Raw genomic sequence first — 11,430 nt, forward strand, 5'->3', positions numbered from 1 at the left:
AACTCCAGTATCCACTTTCTTATCTGCCCCCTCTTCCACCCCTCCCTCCAGACACTGAGCTGGGTCCTGAGGTAGATAGGAAGTACATCAGACCTAGTCCCTGGCCTCGTGAGGCTTACACTCTCTTAGGAGAGACGCAAATATTTATGGTGACCAGTTCTATGAAGGAGACAGAGTATAGGTCGCTGAGAGTGAATACTGGGTGGACTAATCCAATTCTGGGAGCACCAGCGGCCAGCCACATTGCAGGTCTCCTGTTTATACTCCACACCATGTTTTGGGTCTCAAGAGCAAAGAAAACAAGAACACTGAGCTTAACAGAGCATATAGAAGGAAGAAAAGGTCAGAGTGGAAAGAACTGTTCTAGAGTTAGAGACTGGTTGAGAACATGGACATGAACAGGGTGAGGCCATTCCAAAAGACGGCTTCCCGACATGTGGTTACACCTATGCAGGCCTTAAAACTGAACCGCAGAACGAAAACGTGGCACCGTACGGGACTATGCTTCTGCAGAGAAAGACAAGATGTATGCGTGTAGAAGAGCTTCGCGTATGTGCCTGAGACGGGAGGGCTCTTGAGTTTAGCTCCTATTCAGACCAAAACTTAGAGGCTCCCTTCTGTGCAGTACCAGCATGGAAAGCAGTCAAAGAATAGAAATCACAGTAAATTTTAAAGACATATATGCCCACGGCATAACATCTGGTCTCATAAAACAACAGCTCAAGAAAGCTTAAAGACTTTGCGCTTTTAAGCCAAGAAAGGCAGACTTAACCTGTAAAGCCTATGTTCTTTGTGGGAGATAAGGCAGAGGGGAAAAAATGGAACCACAAAGCAGCCCTCTCAAAAAAGCCTTGTGACCCTAAATCTTAAATATCCAAATGGACCCCTAAATAGCCCCTCCAGATTTTATACCTTTCAAGTTGTGCCTATAGCTTTTGATTTTTTTTTTTGTACTGAAATGATAACAAAGATGGTTCTTTTTTTTATGCGTTAAATATTCTATTACAGAGCCATTTTAAATGTAGTCGTATGTGTTTCGTTACATCTTGGCTCCATGTTATTAGCAAATGTACAAATAGTTGTTGTGGGCTATTAAATACCAGTTACTGTGCCTGTAGATGAAAAGATAAATAAAGACCTCTGTTGCTGACTCCAAAGACCTTACAGTCTACTGGGCAAGAAGACGAGGAAACTAACAGTCACGTGCGAGTTTGTAAGTGTCTTGACAGAGTGTGGGATAGCCTGAGTAAGGGGCAGCTTCTCACTCGAACATGGAGGTCAGGGGAAGAGAACACGTATCTGGAAAGTTCTTTCAGAGAAGACAGAAATCTACAAGAATAATTTAAAAATAACAAATATTATAGGATTTAGTTGATTTGAGATTTTAAACAAGTCTATTTTGAGACTTCTTATGGCTCCCCACATAAATGATGAAAAATGGACTATAATCAAATAGAAAGTTGGAATCATAGAGAAACATAGATCATTCATGAGTGTTTGAATAATTGCCACGGCACTGAACCAAGGAATAATAAAATATATGGTTGATTTTTCCTATTAAGAGAATTTGCCAAAGCCTAATAAAATACTCTTGATATCTTGCCTCATGAAGTAACTGAAGGGAAATGTCTTCATGTTTTCCTGTGTTTAATGCCACTAATGTATCTTACTGCCAAGACATGCAAGTAGTGCCACCTGGACTGGAATTGAGGGTGACAGGCTGAGCCTGGAATGCTTGTTTCTCTTAACATGCACTAAAAAAAAAAAAAAAAAAAAAAAAAAACACTGGACTTGGGACCAGAAAATCTTGCTATAAGCCCCACTGTATGTAACACGAGCTGTGAGATTTTAGACAAACCGCATAACCTTTCTGAGCCTCAGTTACCTCAGGTGTAAGATGGGACTTCACAAGATGGCTGCGAAGGTTCAATGAAATTTAGGTTATTTTTGTCCCTTAGATCTCTTTATGAATTAGCTATTGGGTAAATGGATCTTCTCGTGCGACATTACAAGATTGATCGTACTTTAACTTAAGTATAATTGCAAAGTATTTGATGAGAAGCAAATGGAAGCCTTATGGTTTCTTCTCATCATCTCATTCCATCTTTCTTTCCTATAACCAGATGATCTTTTTGAAACACAGACTGATCATATCAGTCTCAAAGCGATATCCTTCGGTGCCTACTCAGCCCTGTTCAGAGGAAACCCAACACCTTGCTGTTCCGAGGGTGATCTGTGGCCACCTCAGTGGCTGATTTCTTGTGCCCCGAGCCAGGCTATACATGCTCACTCTCTTTCTCCTCCATGCCTTTGCACATGCTACTCCCTCATATTGGAAGACCCTTGCTCCCACTTTTTTGCCCTGCAAATATCTTCCTAGTTCTTCAGTGTTCAGCTCAAGTCTCCAGAGCTTCCTATGTGCTTTCTATGGTGTGCTAATACCAACTCCCCAGGAAAACTTCTCTCCCCGAAAGCTTATTGTCCTTGTGCTGGTCTGTCTCCCTTGTTGACTCAGACTCCTTGAGGGCAAGGACTAGGGGTCGTTGTACCTTGCCTTTGCTTCGCACCATTCCTGGAGCATTGTAGGTCCTCAGTAAGTCTTGCTGAATGAATGAATTGATTAATCACTGCAATGAACTAAATGTTTGTGTCCTCATGAATGAGATTAGTACCCTTGTGAAAGACACCCTAGAGAGCTCTCTTGTTCTCTTTCTACCACGTGAGGACCCAGTGAGAAAAAGGCTGGCTTGGAGCCAGGAACTGGATCCTCAGTAGACACCAAATCTGCCAGTACCTAAATCTTGGACTTCCCAGCCTCCAGAATTGTGAGAAATGTTTATTGCTTAAGCCACCTAGTCTATGATAGTTTTTTTGTTTTTGTTATAGCAACTCAAATGGATTAAGTCAATTACTGACATAATTGGCTAATATACATACCAAATGATTATACCTAAGATAAAAGTAGTATTTATAGTGCCAGAATACAAATTCTTCATTCTTCTGAAGTTTCCACCCCAAAACGGAAGAAGATATGGGTCACCTGTGAATATGCTACTCAAGATTTTACTAAATAATGTTTTGTAACCAGAATTGCTACTTACCTCACTCAGCATCCACTCTCTCTTAACTCCAAAATACTAGACTATTTTCACTTGGGCACATGGCCACCAGAAATTAAACAAACAAATAAAAACTTTTATTTCTCAGTCACCTTTGCAGCTAGATAGACAAATGGCTAAGTTATGGCAAATAAAATGTAAGTGGAACTATTTTGTGGAACTTCAGGAAGGCTACTCAATAAGAGCTGACTAATCAGAGAGGGATCCCCATTTACCCTTCTGCTTTCCTTCCTTCCTTCCTTCCTTCCTTCCTTCCTTCCTTCCTTCCTTCCTTCCTTCCTCCTTCCCTCCTCCCTCCCTCCCTCCCTCCCTCCCTCTTTCCTTATTTTTTTCCTTCTTTCCTTAGAAATGTCATGAGATCTCAGAAACCACTTTGGACAATGAGGTGCCCTTGACAATGAGAGCCACGTGCTAGTATAGCCAGGATATCAAAGTGGAACATTAGATGGAGTCTGTTCTCCGATGATCATATTAATCCTCATGTGCTACTGCTCTCTGGACTTCTTTGCATGAGGGAGAACTAAGTTGACACTCCAAGGCAGCAGTTAGCAAACTTTTTCTGTAAAGGGCCAGATAGCAAACATTTTAGACCTTGTAGGCCATATAGTCTCTGTCATGGCCGCTTTATTCTGCTCTTGGAGTACAAAGGGAGCCATGGACAACTCGTAAATAGATAAGTAACTGTGTTCAAATGAAATTTTAATTTACAAAATTCCATGGCAGGCTGGATTGAGTCCATGGGCTAGAGCTTGCTTGACGCCTGCTCTAAGTACTGCGATGCTGAGGCCTTTGAGGTGTGTAGCCAAATCTAACCCAAAATGATATATCGCGTTTGGTGAGATGAATCTTTTAACTTGGAAGAGAGAGATTATCAAGATTCTTGTTTAATTAAAAAAAAAATTTCAACAAAGGAGACTATTTCTCCCTTATCCTGGTTCAATAATAGACAAAGTTCTGACATATCTTTTTCTAGATTCTTTTGATTATTATGGTCCCCTAAATTAGACAAGATTTTTCTATTATGTTCAGTTTGGAGGATTCTAGCAGAATATAAATGGGACAGTCATCAGGCATGTGGACAAGGAGAATGGAGGACAAAAAGTAAGAACTGAAGGAAGAACACCATGCTGAGAGCACCTAAAATATGTTTGAATTATACCGCAAAATGTTCAGGCTGACTGGATGATGACTTATTGTACTCTGTTACCAGGGAGATTGTACAAGCTGAACTGATGTTTAGCAGCAGGGAAAGAGCTGGTCTTGAAGATTCTTTTCAACAGATATTTTGCTTAATGTTTTTAGGAGGTCTTGACTTTTCTGGTTTAGCTCATTCTATGAAAGTGGAACAATATTGTACTGACCAGGAATGGCAGATCGATTTCCCCTTACATGCAAACTCCAATCTATGGGTAGTAGATGTCTAGAACTCTGTACTGAGGATTCCATGGCTGCATCCAGGTTTTAACAGAAGTGGTCTGTGCTTCCCTGCCAGTGTCTTCCCCAGGTGTGCAGGGGTGGGAGAGGCAAGATCTCAAATAAGTCCTCACCTTTGGTGTAGACTCTGGGAACATGAAAGCTAGAAGGGAGCCATAGCTTAAAAGTCTATAACCTGGCTTTTTGTTTTACAGAGGGCTGTGTTAAGGCTCAGAAATAACTCATACAGGGTTATACCACTAGTTAGTGGTAAAACCACAATTAGATGTTAACAGTATGTTTTTTCATCGCACAGTACAACACACATTTTTTATTTTTTTACACTTTTCACTATTTTTTTATATTATTATTTCTTTCTAACAAAGAACTTGATCCAGCTTATTAGTGAGATCTTCCTTGGTTCCCACGAATACATTTCTAGAGCTTTTATTCCTGGCATTTTACAAACCTGATCCTTCAAGATCCACTTGATTCTATGAGCCCTGATAGCCTTCAAAAAATTGCTCCTTTATTTGTTAGGGTATGATAATCAGAGTCAGTTTCTCTTGCCTGCAATCAAGAATTATGCTTGATATGGAAATTGATCCCAGGAGTGTGTTTCAGGAAAAGACTCGGGGAAATATGAAGAACTAAGAAATGATTATCTAATGTGATTAAGTAGAATGCAGGAAAGTCCTACTCAATATCCAGAATACGATTCTAACAGCTCATGGCACTCAGTGTTGAATGAGTTAGTTAAACGCACCTGTGCTCACCTGGCATCAACTGCTCATGGAGGTGAGGACAGAGTCTTAGACTCCCACAGCCACAGAGGAACAGAAAGGACGTGAGAGACTCAAGACCCCTGCGGTGAGAAATATAACAATGAACATGAATCCACATGTAAATGGTTCAAGGTAAAACAAATATCCAAGAACTTTTGATAGTCATGTAAAAAGACTCTTTTATGTGACCTCGAAACAGAGCTATTTAAAAAAGAAAAACCCATCAAAATCGGATCCTGTGGATTTTTGAATCATAGTGTTAGTTGAACTCAACAGGGTCTTTAGGTTTCCTGGAAAGAAGAAACCAAGGAAATTGGAGCAGTTGGTAAGGGGGTCTCAGAATATCTAGAAATTTCTGCCCCCATGGGCCCCCTTTGCACTTGAGTGTGGCTAATCTTGTTAAAGACACATCTGCTCCATTACCTGCAGGAGTTCTTGCCTGAGAAAGCCATTTTCCCCACCCTTGTTAGAACTCCAGACTCTATCTGCTCATCAAGCCCAAAGCTTTGGAGTGAATTTTAGCCTATGATTTTTAGGTAGCAGAATTTCTTAAGCTCTTACTTCAGAGTAACTTTTATTTATATGAGATTTTGAAGGCCTCCATGAGTGAGGTTCAATGTATCTCTGGTTTAGAACCTCATAATTTTTCTACTAAAATAAAAGTTTATTTAATTAACAAATCATAGGTACTAAAGTTATACAACTAAAAGCAATTTTTAAATAAATTAAAATTCTTAAGTATACTTGGGACGTGCTTTATTAATGTTCGTCTTTATTCAGTAACAGCTTTATTTTTCTGTTTCTCTTTTTGTTTTTGTTCTTATTCTTTATTTTAAAGGTTATATAACCACATTACCCAAAAAAAAAAAAAGAAAAAAAGAAAAGAAAAGAAAAAACACGACCCATTATTTCATTATTATTGCCATTTTGGTTTATTTCCTTCTGAGCTTTTTCATTTGCTTTTCCTCCCTAAACATTGCGGTACATATAATGCATGTGTTGAGCTTTTTGAATTTAATATATTGCACACACTTTCACCTCTTAGTGTTGCGTAGCTTCCTTTCCAATGGTTGCCTAGTATTGAAAAGAATACAGGCATTAAGTTGTGCTTATGAATCATTGAGGGAGGGAACTCTGCTTTATTAGACCAAGCTACCGATAGCTATTCAGTTATCATTTGTTGAATTGAACTGAATAATTCCTTGCCCATTCTAAGTTTGTAATACTTTAAACACTATTCCAACAAATACTTTTATTAGTATAGCTTTTCACATATTTTTATTTAAGATAGATTCTCACAAGCAGAATTATTCACCATGTGGTATGACCGTGTTTACGGCTCAACACATATTGCCAAATTGCTTTCCTTCTGGAAGGGCTGTATCTATTCACGACGTCCCCTGCGATGCATGAGATCACCAGTTTCACTACACCCTTGTCAGCACTTATGCAGTGGAAGGAAATACAGCATCTCATTGTGATTTTATCGTGAATGCTTTCTCATTTGTGTATTTAGTAATTTCATTTTCTCATTGTGAATTCACTTTAGTAATTTAAATGAACTCTAAATAGAGTGAAGATAGTAACTTATATTTATGTACTAATAGCATTGCCTCATTTGGATTTTTTCGCACTTAGTTGTAGGATTTTTTGGATCACCTTTACTCTCTTTTGAAGAGAAACCTGTTAGCCTTCTGAAAGTCCCCCAAGCTCTGAAAATTCAACCTTGTGAAAATGCTCCTCTCACCTTGCTTTAGCTGCCAGTATTAACTGACCCAAAGAGAACCACTTATCCATAACTGCTAATCCAGGAAACACTTTAAATTACCTCATCCTACATGCCAATATTGCTTACACAGTCAAAAATAGAATAAAATATCATATGTTCCCCATCGTTACTGCCCTTTTCCAACCAAGATATTTGCTTCTATTTGACCCAATTATCCTTCCCAACTTCTTGTCCTTGAAGCAGGTGTTTGACATATGTCTTTTCACATATTTCTACATTTCTGCCCTCCTCTAAACCTATTTCTGATGTTTTAAAGGAGGGAGGTGGTCCTCCTTCCTTACCAGAACTCAAATCTAAACAGAACATAGACCATACCCACAAAAAGGACATCCCTTATTCATTCTTAGCATTTTGCAAATCATGTCTTTTTTTGTTTTCTTAACCCTCTGCTACTTTCTGACTCCTGATTCTGTAGTTTACTCTTCCACCAATTTTCAGCTCTGGGAGAGGTAGGAAAGAGTATTTTAACTCTTTAATAAATCTTTTCAGAAATTGCTGCCTTAATCCTGTTCCCTCAAACTTCACCCCTAGGCCCCAACTGAAACATCTTTTGGTTCTAAGAAAACCTCTGTGAACTATAAGACACAGGAAACAGGCCCTGTGTTTGTTGTTCAAAATAAATTAAATAGAAATCGTATTTTCTAAAGCATCAGGACTCAGATATATACCTATATTGAAGAGAATACATACTGGTTGACATAAGGTTGAACAGAAACAAGTTCCGTACCTATAAAGATCAGTATAGGTGTTTTATGTAAGAAAACATATGGAGAATTATTAAATCAAGGTTCGGGAGATGGGTTCTAGTCCCATTTTGCTATGAATCAGCTCAGTGTCCTCGAGTAGGTCACTTAACCTCTTTGAGGCTCACTTTCCTTTCCTTACCTATAAAATTGGCATCAATTGGTGATTTTCAAACTTTGGTATTGCCTTTAGCAGAACAACACAGTTTTCAAGTGAAAATTAAAACATAGAATAGACACTTACTGAATTCCTCTGGTTGAAGGCAGGAGACTGAGAGGCCCATCCTCTTACCCTCTCCTAACCTTCCACTCTAAAGGGTTTCAGAAGCTGCTCCAAGGAGACCTCTTTCAGGCTACCCCCTATCAGGATGTGATAATTGCTATATGGACAGACCAGGCTCTTTTCCAGCTCTGATATTCTGTACTCTTCAAGTGGTTAAAATACAAATCATGCTAGGATGAGATCGAGTAGGTTAGATTAGGCCCCTGAGTTGAGGCCTGGGCCTTTTGAGGTGCCACGGATGGAGAAGCGATGCCTCCATCTGCCCTCACTGTACAATGTCATCGATGTGTCATGGGAATTTTTTTAGTATGAATAATATATTTCTTATGTGCCATAGATTGTAGTACAGATCATTCTACATTACGTCCTTTGATCCTCACCACCAGCCTCATCTCGAACTCCTCATTCTGCCCCACTCTCCACACACTGGTCCAGCCCAGTGGGGTCACAGGGCATTTGCTCCTTCCTCTGCTAGAGCTTTCTCAAAGCTGGCTCCTTATTTTAGGTTTCAGTGTATATGTCACCTTCTAAGCGAAGTCTTCTTCGGCCATCTTAACTGAAGATATCCTGGACATTTTGTCTTATTTAATTCACAACCTTTATTACTGTCTGCATAAGTACTTAGTTTGTTAAATCGTTATATTTGTGTTTGCTTGTATAGTTTCTGAATATTTCCACACAGACACTGAAATGTGAACCCCCTAGAGAAGAGTGATATTGTCTGTTTTGTTCATCCCCAACACCTAGAAAAGTGCCTGGCCCACAGTAGTTGCTTTACAAATATCTGGTAAATGCATAAATGAACAGGAGATGTAGTTATTTTAATCTCTATTGTACAGATGAAGAAAGTGAGGCTTCCAGAGAGGTTTAATCACCAACTCTAAGGCACAAATCTAGTAAATGGATTCAAACTCAAGTTTGACCAAGAGCAGCTCTTAACTGTCATTTGTCCTCTCTTTGTGGACCATTTTCAACTCTAATCAGTGCCCATATCTAGTTGGTGGAATGCTAATAAGATGATGATTACAATGACAATGAAAATTATAATGCCAACAATTGTGCACCCTGTGAGTGTTTCCTTGGCCTCTCCTTGATCACCTGCAGAGAGAGCACATACCACCTCAGCTGGCAGCATATTCATTATTAGAGACCTCTAATTTTTTAAGTATTCTCTTATCTTGAGCCAAAATCTACCTTCATGACTATTCCACTCACTGAGCCTAGTTTATCCCTCTGTAGCAAATCAAAATGAATTTTCTCTAGATGCAAGGTTGAACAGGAAATTGGCAGCAGCAGGGAGGACTCTGTCTGGATTTCCCTAGTTTCTTGTCTGTGTACAAGTACTTGGGACCTCAGGCATTCCCTAGTGGGTAATTTACAAGGTAGTTTACCTTCCATGGGTGCTTTAATTAGCAGAAGTGTTGTTGTTTCATCTTAATCATGGTGAAATTCTTTTCCAGTAGATAAGTGCATTCTTATTAAGGAAATTGGGTCCTCACCACTGGCTTTGAGTGGTCAGTGTTGTCTTCACAAACCACCTTTATATGAAAGTGGACTTCATACTAGATTCACTTTTCTCTCCAACTCGAATGTGATAAAGGTTGATGAAGAGATATCTGGTAAACCCTCTGAGCTGCTTGAAACCAAGACACAATATGAACCTGTTCAACTCTCTTCTTTTGTGGTCTCTGGCTGCAGCTTTTGGCCTTTGAGAGCATCTTAGTCCAAGCTATGCTGTGGTCACTGTGGTTTCCACTGGTGGCAACTGGCTCCCAAGGATATTCTCTATGTTTGAATCTTATATGGCTCATAACTTTTATCTAGATCCAATTTCTTTGGGCTGTTCCACACAAAGAAATAGAGAAAAATGTGATAATAATAGCTAATATTTAGTATGCACCGTGAGCCAAGAACTATTCTAAATCTCTTACTTGGATTATCGCATTTAACAGACAACAACATGCTCTAGGAAAACAGTAGAGGCCCTGTGCTGAGTGCTTCGCATTCATTATTTCATTTTGTCCTCAATTTCCACTTCCTACCTTTCAGTATTCTAGCTTCCTATATGATATGACTGATTAAATGCAATAATGTATGTAACGTGCTAAGATAGTGCCTGGCATAGAGTAAGCACTCAAGAAACGTTAACTGTTATTCTTACCATATTTCCTTCTTAACACCGAAGAGTATTTTTGCATCTAGACTCACAGTAAAGCATGCATTTTTCTGGCTTAAGTCAACACACTATATACAATAGACAAGATAATAAGATAGAAGTTGCAACAGGCTGCAGGGCAAGGGGTCTGTGGTCAGGCGGTAGTTCTGCCACTTAATGGATTGACGACTCCAGCAACTTCTTCAACTCCCGAGAACCTTAATTTCCTCATCTACACAAGAGATGTGTGAACCCAATGGGCTCTAAGATCATTTGTCCCCTGTAAATCTCCCCACATGTTTCCTACCATCTCGGCCCACACATTACATTAAAGAGACCCAAATCACTATAATGGAAAATGCTTCAGGAGATGCTCAGTAATGAAGATGAGAAAAGTACCCTCCAGGACCTCTTCCTTCTGTCTGCTCCCCACAGCACTCTCACTAGTAGGCAGAGCCATCAGGAACAAGATGATTTAGGCATTTCCAGGGAGAGCACAACATAAAATGCACTATTGGTAGTATTTGTTTTTTGTTTTTGTTTGTTTGTTTGTTTTATGATTCTACTGCATGGGAGGTAGTAGGTTGTGGTAAAGAAAATCTAGGAGCCTTTGAACTTTATTCTAACTCCAGCTCTGCCACTGTCTGGTCCTCAGACAAGTGTCATTTACCTTCCTTGGGCTTTAGTTGTTTTATTTGTCAAAAAGGACTGTTAAAAATGTCTTCCAGTTCTAAAAACTCTCTACCACTAAGTTCTTTATGTGAGAACAATACTCAGATGAAATCCTATGGACATGAAAGCATTTTGTCTCTCCTTTCTCTTAGCCAAGTGTAATGAGAGTTGGTGTGGAAAAAAAGTCTGCTGTAAAAAGGTTCATTCAGCCTTTTCTTAATGGATCGAGTGGTTGGTATTTCTGCTGGCTGCTGAAATACATTACAAATCACAATCTGGAAAAAGTTCCAAAGCGGCTCCAAGCCTTCCTGCTGAATTTGGATACATCTTTAGGTCTTAAACTGCAGCTCATCCTTAACAACTGACAAAATATTTACTTTGCTCGGTACAGAAAGGGGTAACATTTTCCAAAATATTAAACTAGGTTGGATTCAGAACACAGACAATGAGGCAAAAAGTTGGACCCCTGTT

General features: G+C 39.4%; 1 protein-coding gene across 2 annotated transcripts in view; it reads left to right on the plus strand.

The window, feature by feature from the left end:
• AIG1 (androgen induced 1) overlaps nucleotides 1-11,430 on the plus strand; it is a 201,318-nt gene that overhangs the window by 109,537 nt on the left and 80,351 nt on the right. The gene's annotated exons all lie outside the window — the stretch shown is intronic.

The sequence above is a fragment of the Rousettus aegyptiacus genome, unplaced genomic scaffold (assembly GCF_014176215.1).
Source record: "Rousettus aegyptiacus isolate mRouAeg1 unplaced genomic scaffold, mRouAeg1.p scaffold_m13_p_1, whole genome shotgun sequence".
Taxonomy (NCBI): Eukaryota; Metazoa; Chordata; class Mammalia; order Chiroptera; family Pteropodidae; genus Rousettus; species Rousettus aegyptiacus.